The 14,138-nt window shown below is 31.1% G+C and overlaps 1 pseudogene; it reads left to right on the top strand.

The window, feature by feature from the left end:
* The first annotated feature begins 30 nt into the window (after positions 1-30).
* LOC145948213 (uncharacterized) lies at positions 31-12,388 on the top strand (annotated as a pseudogene).
* Positions 12,389-14,138: the final 1,750 nt, after the last annotated feature.

Consider the following 14,138-nt stretch of genomic DNA (forward strand, 5'->3'; position numbering starts at 1 on the left):
TAACACATTTTTTATATTTACAGCATTAAAATGGAAATAATATCTGGGAAAAAAAAGACAGTTATTTGTATGTTCACGAAGGATATACATACAATATCGATAAAAGATGCAATTATATATACCGTTGTGCAAAAAGGCGTACTGTTTCATGTACTGGATTATTAGTTAGAGTAGAAGAAAAATATGTTTTAAAAAATAAACATAATCATCCAAGTGAACCTTATGTTATTGATATTTTTAATCTAAAACATGAAATGATTTGAATGTGAAACGAGACTACTGCAACTGACAAGGAAATATTTGATATTGTTTCTCGAACAAATCCTATAGTTGCAGCAAATATTTCATTCAATTCAGTAAGATCTCTATTATTAAGAGAAAGAATCAAAATACGTCTTTCGTTACCTTCAAATGTGCGTGACATTGGCAATTTGCTTCAAGGTTATGAACCTATAAAGTTTATTTATAAAGGCTGCGTTATATCTGAAGACAACAAATATTCTTACATCTTTACTAGCGATAAGCTTCTAAAAATATTAGAGAAAAGTTCTGAAATTTTTATCGATGGTACATTTTCTGTGAGTATTATTGATTATTTTATATTTGTAATTAAAATATATAATTTTATTGAAATATTTATGGATATAATTATTGTTACAGTTCTGTATAAATTTATTTCAGGTTGTACCGAAAGCACCAAATTTTACACAATTGTTTTCAGTTCATGTGCGATACATGGATAAGGTATTTTAATTTTATCATTCCATATAATTTTATTATATACGTTTTTTCTCTCAACGTTATTTTAATATATAAATATTTTTTTTAGGGTATTGCAGTATTATTTATCTTATGTGAAGCAAGAACACAATTAGTATACAAATTTATATGGAAAGAAGTTGTTAAATTAGCTCCTGACCTGCAATGTAATTTGCGCTTCATAATGTGTGATTATGAAAAAGCATCGATGAATGCTGTCCATGAACAATTTCCCAATGCATCTCTACGAGGCTGCTGGTTTCACTATTGTTAGGTACTTTAAATGTTTTTTATTAGCAAAACTATTAGTTTTGATTTGCTTATAGATTATTTATATTTTAACATTCATAATTTATAAAGTTTTTTAAATAATTTATTAATATATACATATTTTATGTTCACATTATAGGCTGTTTTGAAAAAGTGGAAACAGTTAGAACTTCTTACTGCACCATATAAATTAGTATCTATGGCAATGACATTAGCATTAGCACCGCCAGAAATGTTTTCTGAAGGCTTAAACCTCATGCAGATGATTGCGGATGAAGAATATGCTAATTATCCTAACGTATTGCTCTTTGTGAAATATATGAAAAGTACCTGGCTTCCAATTTCAAAAAAAATAAGTGTATATGGATGCCCAATTAGAATTAATAATCTTGTGGAATCATTTCATGTTTTGTTGAAAAAAATGCATATGGTTCATCCAAATCTTTGGGTGTTTTTAGGTATAAATTATATAATAACATTTAAGTTATACGAAAATAATATTTTACAACAAAAATTTTTTAATGTATAATATTTCGTTTTTCTAAGTTTATAGTTGCTTAGAGTTACATAATAAAAAGATTGAAGAATTTTGTTTTGTTGATAATGACTAGATATTTATATAGCAAAAATTGAAAAATTACTAATCTTTTTAGCAACATAATATAGCAAATTATATGTAACATATTAAATGCATTGGAATAGTTTCTATATACCCAGGCAGCAACGTCACGTGATTTTCACGTTAATTTTTGGTCAGTCGTAACGTCATTTATCCTTTTATAAACACGTAATAATAACGTAAAAATGACGGGAATAAGTCAGAGCCCACGGACGTCATAATGAGACGTGAAAATGACGTGTTATAATGACCTTTTTTTACTCTATTCTGACGTAAGAAAGACGTCATTTTAATATTTTTGAAAAAATAAAAAATATACAGTGCATATTTATTTATTGCTGATAAGTAATTTAGATACATTAAATTATATAACATACATCAGATATATATGTTGTAACAAAACATATATTATATATATATATATATATATATATTATTATATATAATATATCCATGTTATACGTATATTATAACAAACATATACATTATGTCTTATTATAAAAAAAACAATTGGAATTATGTATAATAAGTAAACTTAAGTTATTAAAAAATAAACTATACAAGAATGTATTCAAGTAAAAAAACATACTTATTAGACTGATAATGAATGTATTAAAGGCATAGATAACCAAACTTGATCCATTATTGGTAAAAGTATACATTTCGCAATAATATCTTTGTAGGACCACGTGTGATTCTCTACTGATAAATTTTTTACTTCAAAAATGTGTAAATCTTTAGATTCTATTGGGTAAGAATAAAAAGAATTATACGAAAGAAAATATTTACCAATTATTAAAATCTCATCTTCTGTTCCAACTATAATATTAATGATTTGTAGTACCAAATTGTCACTTGTGAGGCAATAACAATCAGAAGAGGAATGACGTTCAATAGTTAAAGTAAAAGATTCTAAACGCAATTTTTTAAATTGTTTATAATGACAACCAGCTATTGGTAAAGGTCCAAAAGTATGTTCTAGCTCATACATTATTGAACTTTTAGTTGTAAGATATTTATTAGCAGAGGAAATAGAAAGTTCTTTTAGTTGACGGTATATTTGTTTAAGTGGCTTGTGAGGAGATTTAATTGTTTGTTTAAGCTGCCCTAAATAATTTTCAAATGCAAAAGCAGAGAATTCATCCAAAGGGCCAAATATTTGTACATCATCACTTAAATGAGACAGCATATGAATATTATATACGTAAAATTGTAATCCATAAATTTTTTCGCAATGATTAACGAAGATTTTTAATAGCTCATCAGCAAAACCACAAGTAAATTTAGAAATATGCTTTTTAGAAATTAATATTGTAATTGCAGAATGCAATAATAAAAAATGCTGGTAAATTGCTTTATCAATCACATTTTTTAGAACTAAAGGACCTGTATATAATAACAATGTTCTAAACTCAGTTGCCTTCCATCTTGGCAACTGACAGTGACCTAGGCTTTCTATTAATTTCTATAGGAATACAATGCTTTAGTGATATTAATCGTTCTGATATTATATTTGTAGATCTACTACAAAGTTTTACTTGTAATGGTTGTCCATCGACCCAAGAATGTATAAGTTTTCTCATAACACCCAGGCATACACAATGCATATAGTCGATTGGAAAAGATGTGACTAAATCTATTTCAAGTTTTAACAAAGGTGATTTACCAATATGATGTTCTTTATCCAACTGTAATTTAAAAGACTCATTTGTCCGTTTTGGGGCCGAAATATTTCTCATAATAACTTTTCGTTGAACATAACAACCTGATTCAGTACATTTATCACATGAGGAATAGCCACAATGCGACTTGATCATTTTCAGATATGCTTTTGCCGGAGCATCGCATACGAAGCTGTGAACTTCCAAACGATATTTTTTATTACAAAATTCAATACCTTCTCTTAATAGATAAACTAGTTCATTTATAAAATCATCTAAAAATTTCTCTAGCGGTATTGGTTTTGACGTGCCACAGAAAATTCCAATAGTAAATGGTTTATTTTGTGTGGTATTTTTAACTATTCCTAAAATTGGCCAAAGCTGAATGTTTGAACTACGAAATAAAGGCAAACCATCAACATTAAATCCAATTTTAAGCACCTCAGCTGAAAACATAGTATTTTGTGCCAAAAAATTCTGTAATTCGTTTGCTAAGCCAATGTGACAATATTCTCCATTTTCCAATTGTTTACTTTGTATATGCATAGGTGTTCGAAGCAATGTTCTAGAATGAAGAAGCAATTCTGCGAAATGAGGTGAAAGAATATGTAAAAGACTAGTAAGTGCAGAATGGGAAATTTTATAACTTGTTGCCCAGTCTTGTAGCTTTGTAGATAAATTATTTTGCAAAGGTGAAGGATTATCTTGTGATAATAAAACTGGATTTGTATCTATACTACTATCAGAATCATATAAATCTGTATTGGAAATAATATTTTCAGTAACATCTAGGCCACTTGAAGTAACATTTTGTGTATATGTAAAGCTTTCTTCTTCAGAGCAATTATTATAATTGGAACATTCATTATTAATATTATAATTGGAACATTCATCATTATTAATATTATAATTGGAACATTCATCATTATTAATATTTGAAATATTAACATTATTAACACTAAGTTTGCTTCAATCTCCACTACTTCATCTAAAATAGCAGTTACAGCTTTTGAGACTCTCCTATATAACTGTCGAACACCCACATTATGTTTTAATTTCGTTTTTTTTATGTATGATTTTATTACTTAAAAACATTGTACAAAAAGAGATTAAATACTACTTATCTGATATCTAGAAAAGCAAAGCTAAGTATATTTTAATGAATATATTTTAAGGAATAGTAATAAATTTAACGCAAAAATTAAAATTAAAATAAAACAGTAAAATAAACGTTTCTGTAAACAAAAACTTAAAATATACTTATTTTAATAAAAATATAAATGCCGAATAAAACAAATAAATTCTAAGAAACTTGAAACAAAAAACTCTTAATCTCAAAACGGATCACAACCAAATCTTTATGAAAACTAATTTATTTTATTTAATTGTGTTCAGGAGCTTTATTTTTAATATTACGAGTTTTTATACGCTGAGGTGCGTGTTTAAGCCATACCTTAATCACATCTTCAATTTCTTTTTCTGTCTGAGATGATGTTGATTTTACTGATTCTATAAAAACAAAAATTTCATACATTAAATGATCAATACAGTATTTTTTGAGACTGAAATTCAAAGAAAATTTTATAATGTACTGTCATAATTGAATAATATTAGCTAAAGATCTACTACTGTGCCAATGTTATTAATTGTTACTAATATTATTAATAAACACGCAGTTGTTTTATTTGGTTATTTATATATTTAACAGCTCAGAATTGTAATATAAATGACTCAAATATAAATAATAACCGACTGAAACAACTGCATACTCATAAAGTTTTAATAACATTAGCACAATCTTATTGGATGTTTTAGCTAACATTGCTTATTATAAAATTTCTATGGATAGTGATCTTAAGAACGCATAATAAAAACTGTATAATAAACTCTTTTAAATTTGATAAAAAAAAAATACTTACTAACTACAGCACTGCAGCAAGTTAAGGAAGAAAAGGGACTTTTGTTCATCCGTTTACCGTAAAAACTGTAATTAGAAGCTACCTTATCTCTTAAAAGATATTTTAAAATCCTGTTAGTTTTGGATGTAAAATCTCTTCCACCCAATGTGGCTAAATATGAACACTGTAATATTAAAACTTGTATTAACAGAAATCAAAAAGTTATTGATTTAATAACAAATATTTACCATAGCAGATAAATTTTGATTGCTTTTTAAATAATTTTCCAAAATATCCAACTCTGCTTGAGTCGATACAGGTAAATTTACTGGCAAATCTTCTGATCTAAATTGAGCTGAAGTATTTGGAGTGATTTGTTTATCATTACATAATGTTAATATTTGGTTATTTTGTTCCTTAATATGAATAAGAAGGGAAAATATTTTTTTTGTAACTGAAAAGAAAATAATATACAGGGTGATTCGAAACAACCGTTTGTCCTTAAAATGTCGTATTCCTGAATGAATTCTGAGACGATTTTTCCTTTGCCAAAATTTTATCCGAAGCTTAGTTTTTAAGTTATAAAAGGAAATAGTTAGCGAATTACGGCACGGGTACGGCCGGTAGGCAGGAGCGGCGCAACTCATCCGACGCGGGCGATTACGCGAGGCGCTCGTTGCGATCAGCTGTTATCTACACGCGATGTGTGTGGTGTGTGTATATATATACACCCTCTTTCTCTCTATCTCTCTCTCTCTCTTACTTATTCTTACCTTATAGAGATGTCTTCTGATGAATAATTGTACGACTGGAATGGATCACAACGTTGACGTTGACACAGACGTTGACACACCGTGACACACCGAATAATAAACGATTCTTTTTTTATAAATTGTATTATCGACACTTTGATGAATACACTCACGCAATCAGAGAGAATTTTCTCTTAGAATTTACCCTGAGAATCATGATAATCATGGGACAATATGGTATGGAAAGAATTTTTTGAAAATTTCTCTGATTAATATTTATCACATTAAAAATAATAATATCTATCATAATAAAATATAAAATATGTTTGATTAATTTTACTATGCAGTTTAATAAAATGAATCAAATATATTTTATATTTTATTATGATAGATATTATTATTTTTAATGTGATAAATATTAATCAGAGAAATTTTCATAAAATTTTTTCCATACCATATTGTCTCACGATTACCATTATTTTTAGTGTAAATTCTAAGAGAAAATTCTCTCAGACTTGATCAAACATTATTTATTAATCGATCACAACACTCAATCACAATTCGCGGTTACTACCGATTAATTATTAAAAATTACTTTTAAAAAACGCGTTAAATGTACATTACTCGTCGCGGACAACAATACAGTCTACGACAACAGACTGCGGCGACGCCGACGCGACGATAATAATCGCACGGCGTTGCCGAACGTGATTGACGCGAGATCCGCGAGACGCTACCGTGTCTTGTGATTAATCGAAGCCTTTGCATTATGAATGCGCTAATTTAGAAAATGTTTTCTTTTCTCAGCGAGACGTGAGAAAAATAATTATTTTATGTTTTTTTATTGTTTTGCGAACAAGATGTTCCACATATAAATATGTTGGTCGCTCTGAAAAGAGCGGATTGGTTTTGGTCGCTCTGAAAAGAGCGGATTGACTTTGGTCGCTCTGAAAAGAGCGGATTAATTTATAATTTTAAAAAATTTATAATAGGTGCTCAAAATGAGCACCATCCATCCTTATGCAAGCTCTCATGCGTTTAAGTAAATTTAATTGGACGTTCTCCATTACTTCCTCTTCGATATTCCAAATTGTATATCGCAATCTGGTTTCCAAGTCGTCGACGTCCTCGGGAAGCGTTTTGTAGATTGATTCTTTACAGTATCCCCATAAAAAGAAATCAAGAGGATTAAGATCCGGGGATCTTGCGGGCCAACGTATCGGGCCATACCGACCCATCCAACGTCCAGGAAACTGCTCGTTCAAGTAGTTTGTTACAATCCTGGCGTTGTGTGGTCCAGCACCGTCTTGTTGAAAGAACATTTTATTTCTTTCAAATAGTGGCACTTCTTCTAAAATGTCTGGCAGATTTTCTCTCAAAAATTCCACGTACGTCTGGCCAGTTAAAATATCTGGTAGAATAACGGGCCCAAGTATTTGGGTACCCATTATTCCAGCCCAGATATTTATTTTCCAACGTACTTAGAAATTTTTGAGCCGCGTTACTCTGGGATTTTCTTCGCTCCAATAATGTATATTGTGTGAGTTAAAAATCCCTTCTTGTGTGAATAATGATTCATCACTGAATATCACACGGGAAGAAAATCTGGGATCTCGATCCACTTTTCTCAGAAAATTTTCGCAAAATGTTCGTCTTGCCTGATAATCTTCTGCTCGTAAATGTTGCACGCGTGTATAATGAAATGCGTGCAACTTTTCTTCTTTAAGCGTTCTTTGTACTGTTGAGTACGATAAGTTGTGTTCTCGAGCAACCACCCCAATACTTGTTTCCGGATTTTGCTCGAAAGCACATACAATTTGCTCCGTGTTTCGCAAATTTCTTGCATCACGATTTCTTCCTGTTTCGTGTTTATTCGGAAGGACACTGAAAGTCTCGTATAGTCTCTGAGCTGCTCGTAGTATGACAGGAGCTGACGGATGTCTTGCTCGATTTGGATATAATTCGGCGTATCGTCTTGCAGCTACGTGATACTGCCCGTGACACTCGCCAAGTGCCATTAGCATATTGTAGTATTCTTCGTTTGTGTACGCTGCCATATCGTCCTCTTAACGCTTGTAATAATCGAAGGATTATTGATTGCATTATCAATCTTCATTTTATTTATACAATCCGCGGGGTGTCGCGATTTCCCCCTCCACGCCTTCCGCGTCGAATAGCGGCACGCGACACCCGCGACAGCGGCCTCCCGCGAATCGTATAAATATAAGATGCAGATCGATAATGCAATCAATCATCCATCTGCTCCCGTCATACGAAGAACTCAGAGACAAAACGAGACTGGCAGTGTCCTTCTAACCAAACAAGAAAAAAAGTTGCACGCATTTCATTACACACGCGTGCAACATTTACGACCAGAAGATTATCATGCAAGACGAACGTTTTGCGAAAATTTTCTGAGAAAAGTAGATCGTTTCCCGAAGACGCTTCCCGAGGACGTCGACGACTTGGAAACCAGATTGCGATATGCAATTTGGAATATCGAAGAGGAAGTAATGGAGAACGTCCAATTAAATTTACTTAAACGCATGAGAGCTTGCATAAGGATGGATGGTGCTCATTTTGAGCACCTATTATACATTTTTTAAAGTTATAAATTAATCCGCTCTTTTCAAAGCGACCAAAGTCAATCCGCTCTTTTCAGAGCGACCAAAACCAATCCGCTCTTTTCAGAGCGACCAACATATTTATATGTGGAACATCTTGTTCGCAAAACAATAAAAAAACATAAAATAATTATTTTTCTCACGTCTCGCTGAGAAAAGAAAACATTTTCTAAATTAGCGCATTCATAATGCAAAGGCTTCGATTAATCACAAGACACGGTAGCGTCTCGCGGATCTCGCGTCAATCACGTTCGGCAACGCCGTGCGATTATTATCGTCGCGTCGGCGTCGCCGCAGTCTGTTGTCGTAGACTGTATTGTTGTCCGCGACGAGTAATGTACATTTAACGCGTTTTTTAAAAGTAATTTTTAATAATTAATCGGTAGTAACCGCGAATTGTGATTGAGTGTTGTGATCGATTAATAAATAATGTTTGATCAAGTCTGAGAGAATTTTCTCTTAGAATTTACACTAAAAATAATGGTAATCGTGAGACAATATGGTATGGAAAAAATTTTATGAAAATTTCTCTGATTAATATTTATCACATTAAAAATAATAATATCTATCATAATAAAATATAAAATATATTTGATTCATTTTATTAAACTGCATAGTAAAATTAATCAAACATATTTTATATTTTATTATGATAGATATTATTATTTTTAATGTGATAAATATTAATCAGAGAAATTTTCAAAAAATTCTTTCCATACCATATTGTCCCATGATTATCATGATTCTCAGGGTAAATTCTAAGAGAAAATTCTCTCTGATTGCGTGAGTGTATTCATCAAAGTGTCGATAATACAATTTATAAAAAAAGAATCGTTTATTATTCGGTGTGTCACGGTGTGTCAACGTCTGTGTCAACGTCAACGTTGTGATCCATTCCAGTCGTACAATTATTCATCAGAAGACATCTCTATAAGGTAAGAATAAGTAAGAGAGAGAGAGAGATAGAGAGAAAGAGGGTGTATATATATACACACACCACACACATCGCGTGTAGATAACAGCTGATCGCAACGAGCGCCTCGCGTAATCGCCCGCGTCGGATGAGTTGCGCCGCTCCTGCCTACCGGCCGTACCCGTGCCGTAATTCGCTAACTATTTCCTTTTATAACTTAAAAACTAAGCTTCGGATAAAATTTTGGCAAAGGAAAAATCGTCTCAGAATTCATTCAGGAATACGATATTTTAAGGACAAACGGTTGTTTCGAATCACCCTGTATAAGAAAATAATACAATAATAATATAATAATTAGAATCTCAAAACTTTTAATAAATTTAAGTTTTACCTGTACCGTGATGGTGGATACTATCTTGAAAGTTATTTTTAGTTACAGTTGAAGTAGTTGGAGTATTACTCAAAGATGATCTAAATATATTTATTGAATGAGATGGACTAAATGTTTGAAGATCACCATTAGAAGAATTCAGTGTGTCAGATGTTGAACTTTGTTGGACACTTTTTGAAGTTTCTAAAATATACATATATGTAAAACATGTGTAAATATTTGTTTAAATGATATAAAGTTCATTTATCTACTGTTTATTTGTCTGCTCTGAGTAACTTGTAAAATATTATTGTTTCTGTCTTTGTTTGAGGTCAGTTTTTACCTTTTCATTTTGTGTTAAAACTATGAATAAATAAAGGAATAGATCTTTATATTTTGTGATGTTAAAATCAAGGAAAGCAGTTCGTAAGTAATATACATAATTATAAATATTTATCTATTTCTCTATAGTTAACCAAAATATTAATATCATATTATTATATTGATATATAATGACCAGCATAACTAATTAATATATCAAACTTACGTGATGATGAAGGTGATGCTTCATTTGCCTTGTTATTTAATCTGACAATCTTTGGTGATGGTGAAAACTTATGCTTCTCTGATAAAGCCTCGTCCTCATCATCACTGCTGCTGTATATTAATTTTCTCGGTTTATGGATTGTCCTCTTTGATGGCAAAACCTCATCAATTTCACTTTGACAATCAGAAGTTAACTGTGCTTGTTTTATTTTATTTTGTGCTTTACTATAATCATCTACAATACAATTATACATACATATATTAAGATAAATATTTTATACAAGAAAATTTTGTAATTCATACTTTACCAATTTCAAAAAAACAGCGTTTAATTTTATAAATTTTCCAAGAACCATCTTGTTCTGGGACTACGCCTTTTTTAATAACCTTATCATATTGAGATTGAAATTTATAAGGTGGCCAGAACACCTCCTGTTTACGTGGTGTTAACCACTGACTGCTTACAAGAGCAACGCCACCACCACTATCATCTGTAAATTCAATTCCTATGAACGACATTGCTAGGCAATAAATGTCGTTAAATCTACAAATTTTAATACAAATCAATTAATGTAAAAAGTTTGATATTTAAAAAAATTTTGTTTAAATAATAGTAATAATATATTTTTTTAATATTAATTATTTTAATTTATTTTGAATTATTGAAATTATTAAAATTAAAACATATATAAGATTTGAGAACAAGTATACTTACGTTAAAAATGAAAGTAAATGTAGCTATTATTTTGCATTTCAGATAGCAAACAGAGAGGTTATGTGAATTAAGTATTTTACAAAATAACACTATTACAAATATTTCTAATTATTAAATACTTCAACATTTGTGTTCAAGTACGAGAGAAAAATATATGTTAACCTAAAGATATAGATACTTACCAACAAACAAACCGTAAATTGTATCACGCAAAGCACAGAATAAAAACGTTCTCTATAAACAGTAGCAGTTGCCGCCATGTTCTGTGGTGAAGTACTTGGCATAAAGAAAAGGCGCGTACTCTCACCTATCTATTATTTTAACGCCTAAAAGACATCTGAAAAAATAAGATGTCTTTTAGACATCTTTATAATGTCTTTCAAATATTTTATAAAAGTTTCTATTGTGAGATATATATGTCACGACTCAAGTAGCAAACTGACGTCATTAAATGTCAAAATGATGTCATTTTTCCGTTTAATAACGTCATACGACGTCAAAATGACATAGGTTTGCTACGTGGAAAGAGTTTATACAATTATTAACAACGTTTATAATAAAAAAATATTATTAATATTTTAATATATGTATAGTAGATTTTTTATACTTTCTATTAACGAGTTATAAAAGAATATAGTTACTTTATATAAAAAAATTTTATTCTTTTTAATTTTAAAATGACTTGTTTTAAACGTATTATAAACGTCTTTAAATTTACGTTATTATTACGTTAGAATATTCACGTATCTTAAATGTCAGTTATTGGGTACATGACGTTTAGGACCAATAATCACTACTTATCGACGTGAAAATCACGTGACGTTGCTGCCTGGGTATGTATTATCAAAAATTATTTATTTTTGCAGATACCATTTCCAAAATAATTTTGGATCAAGAAATCAATTATGATCGTTTAACAAATGGTTTGGAAATAACAAGAGATCGCAGTCAATTTAATAAGTATAAAAACAGAAAAATTCAAAATGCGCAAAATTATTTATTTACTGGAATTTATTCATTAAAAGAATTCCTGCAATTATTTGAAAAGGAAAATTTACATAAACAACATAAAATAGCATTGCTAATAGGTAAGTATTTATAAATTAATTTTTGTTTCTCTATACGTTTTACTTTGTTATGCTGTTATATAATACACACTCATTATTAAATATTAATAACAAAAATTATGTACGAATTCCTTTTTATAAATATTACATTATTATGTTGTACATTGATTGGTATTATAGTATTAATGTATTAACTATACTGTATTAATATCTACATATTAATATGTATTAATATATATGTATATATTAATACCGCGAAGTTCGACTAGTCCTTGTTTTCCGAAAGCGATGGACATTGAGAACGGAAGTGACCCTTAGCGCCGCATTGCCAGCATTCTTTTTTAGCTTTCGGACTGTTTTTGTAAAAATTCTTATTTTTATTCTCAAATTTCTTTTTAACAAATTCTTTCTCTTTTGTTTCCTCGTTTTTTTGTTTATTTTCAAATTTGTTGAATTTATTGAATTTATCAAATTTATTAAATTTATTATATTTGTTAAATTTATTGAATTTACTATAATTTTCTGAATTTTCATTTTGATAATTTTTATTTTTTGTAAAACTATTTTCTTGGATAACTTTAACTGCCATTGCTCTTTCTATGGCAGATTTTAACGAGGAAATACTTTCTAATTGAAGAGTTCTTTTTAGGAAGCCATCAGATAACGCGGCTATAAATTGTGCGCAAGCAATTTTGTCCCTAACTTCGTGGGAACATTCCGGGTATGCTAAATGCGATAATCTCTCTAGATCTGCTCCGAGAGAAGCTAAATCTTCCGAACTCTTTTGTCTACGATTAGTAAATTGTGAATAATAAGTCTGAGCTAAATGCCCTTCACCAAATCGTAACTCTAATTTCGATTTTAGATCCGCGAACTCTAAATTTTCGATTTCAGAAATTCCATCTAAAACAGTCCGCGCTTTTCCTCTCAAACAAGCCGCGAGAGCCAACGTCTTTTGGAACGAATTCCACCCGTTAGCCCGCGCTATGAGATCGAACTGGGCAATAAATTCGCGCAAGGGAACACTCCCGTCAAAATTCTCCGGTTTGAGCTTATACCCGAGCTCAAAATTGTTATTATTATTACGCGGAGAATTATCGCGCGCGGAATTTCTAGTTCTAATTTGAGGACTTAGCTGGTTTTCTCGATTTTGATTTTCTTGCTGTCGCTCTCGCTCGAAGAATCTTTCCTCCATGCGGCGCAGCTCGTCGTCTCGTTGTTGCAACATCGTCTCGAAGCGAGTCTGATGCTGAAGACGTTCCTCTCTCAGCTGTCTAATTTCGTCCAAAGCGGCTTGTAGAATATCTGTTTGCTCTGGAATTTCTCGAGCTTCTCCGCTGGTCGTTGCTCGAAGCGGAGCCTCGAGATCGGGTGATCCTCGGAGAATGTACCAAGGACATGATGTGCTAATTGTCTGGCACTTTTCACTTTACAATGTTCGAGTTTTCACTACGGCTCGTAGCTCGTCGTTCAAACGATCCCGCACGAGCCCCCAAAATGTTACGTCCGCGGAACCGATTCCGCGAGAGATCGCTAATACCGCTACGCGTGACGCCGTTCAACCGCGTGAAAAATGAATTGACTCTCGTACGAAAGAAAGAACCTTTAATATGGCGAGCCAATACACAAAGACAATCAAATACAAAAGGAATTGCATTTAATATGCGAATATTCTCGGAAACGTCTGTCTTTGATAGCCGCGGTACAAAGACTCTAGAAGACAGCTGTTGACAAACAATCCATAGCAACGCCTTGACAACTCGAAGTTCCTCGATCTCACGGGAGACTCGATGATCTTAGACGGATACAGGGACGTATAGTAATACGAACGTAGTACGGACGTAACAATATATATATATATATATATATATATTAAAATATCCATATATAATCATATTGAGTGTGTGTATTTAAAAAATATTCTTATATATTATTATTTGCCTA

This window comes from Prenolepis imparis, unplaced genomic scaffold (genome assembly GCF_030444845.1).
Source record: "Prenolepis imparis isolate NDT839.2.m4 unplaced genomic scaffold, iyPreImpa1.0 SCAF_280, whole genome shotgun sequence".
NCBI classification, from domain to species: Eukaryota; Metazoa; Arthropoda; class Insecta; order Hymenoptera; family Formicidae; genus Prenolepis; species Prenolepis imparis.